At 46.7% G+C, this 1,497-nt stretch overlaps 1 non-coding gene across 1 annotated transcript; it reads left to right on the forward strand.

The window, feature by feature from the left end:
• The first annotated feature begins 238 nt into the window (after window positions 1–238).
• Trnap-ugg (transfer RNA proline (anticodon UGG)) lies at window positions 239–313 on the forward strand. The gene has a single exon. It is a non-coding gene; the product is annotated as a tRNA-Pro (tRNA).
• The last annotated feature ends 1,184 nt before the right edge of the window (window positions 314–1,497 follow it).

Below are 1,497 nucleotides of genomic sequence, written 5' to 3' on the forward strand. Positions count from 1 at the left end.
TTTGCCTTTCGCGGGCAAGTGCTCTACCAACTGAGCTACCCAAGCACGACTCTCACCCCGTCCTAACAGCTTTACTTCTGCCAGTACCTAGTCCCCCTACCTTCCAAACTTTACAGAAGCTCTCTTGAGAACCTTGCAGAACTAGCACTCCTGAAAGAAAGGAGAGCTTCTGTAAAGGTTGGAAGGTAGGGGACTAGGTACTGGCAGAAGTAAAGCTGTGAGGACGGGGCGTGAGTCGTGCTTGGGTAGCTCAGTTGGTAGAGCACTTGCCCGTGGAAGGCAAAGGTCCCGAGTTCGAGTCTCGGTCCGGCACACAGTTTTAATCTGCCAGGAAGTTTTAACTATGGAATTGTTTCACCAGTAGCTAGTATTGGTATAACTTGAAATGATCTGATCAAAAGTCCTGTGTCTGCCTACAATTCGAAACCGATACGTTATATCCGATTCCGTATCCGAAGTCGCCAATCTAGGCCTATGATTGTGGTAGCACTCAATGCGGGGCTAATCCGGTTCGAATCCTGGAGGCGAATGAAATTTTCACCACTAGTTTTTGGCTTGCAAGGAGAGGAGAGATGGTGATGTAAGGTTCCTGATCATCAGTCTTTGCACCATTGCTCTAGGTTGAAATCCAAACGTCTCCACACTGAGTGCATGTGATACTGCTGGTGCTGATCTCCCCGTCGAACGGGGACATTAAACTCGGAGGCCCCATTGGTGCTTTTCGAGAGGAGTAGACCATTGACCGGCAGTGGGTTTCACACTCTCCCTTCTCTCATCACCTCCAACATGATTACGAAAACTAGATAGTCAAACACACACACACACACACACACACACACACACACACAAACAAACAATAAAAACAAACATTACAGTTACTTCCCACGTAAAGCAACACTTACACATGCAGCTCATATTTCGCAACGGAAATGTGCCTGAGGACACGAAGGACGGGAGAAACCTTTCTGAGCCGGCCGCTGTGGTCGACCGGTTGTAGACGCTTCAGTCCGGAACCACTCGGCTACTTCGGTCGCAGGTTCGAATCCTGCCTCGGGCATGGATGTGTGTGATGTCCTAATGTTTGTTAGGTTTATGTAGTTCTAAGTCTAGGGGACTGATGACCACAGATGTTAAGTCCCATACTGCTTGGAGCCATTTTCTGATAACCTTTCTAATTGGGCGACTGATCCTTCACTTCGGGATACCCCAGCCATTCATACCGAACGATATTACCTTTTTTAACCTGAGGTAATTTTTGACAAAACAAGAAGACACAAAAAGAACTCAAACTGATTTCCACCAGTAGTGAACTTGGTAGAGGTTAAAATTATATGATAAAAATTTTTGTGCTCGACCAACATGCGAAACCAGACATGCCCCTTTTGTGATGACCATGAGCAGGCTGGGATCATGGGTTCTTTCTTAATCTGTCTCATATTGGCATGCACTTCCCACAACTATGGGGAAAATTAAGACAAAATACAGGGCGTGTGCACA

This window comes from Schistocerca nitens, chromosome 9, assembly GCF_023898315.1.
Source record: "Schistocerca nitens isolate TAMUIC-IGC-003100 chromosome 9, iqSchNite1.1, whole genome shotgun sequence".
Classification (NCBI taxonomy): Eukaryota; Metazoa; Arthropoda; class Insecta; order Orthoptera; family Acrididae; genus Schistocerca; species Schistocerca nitens.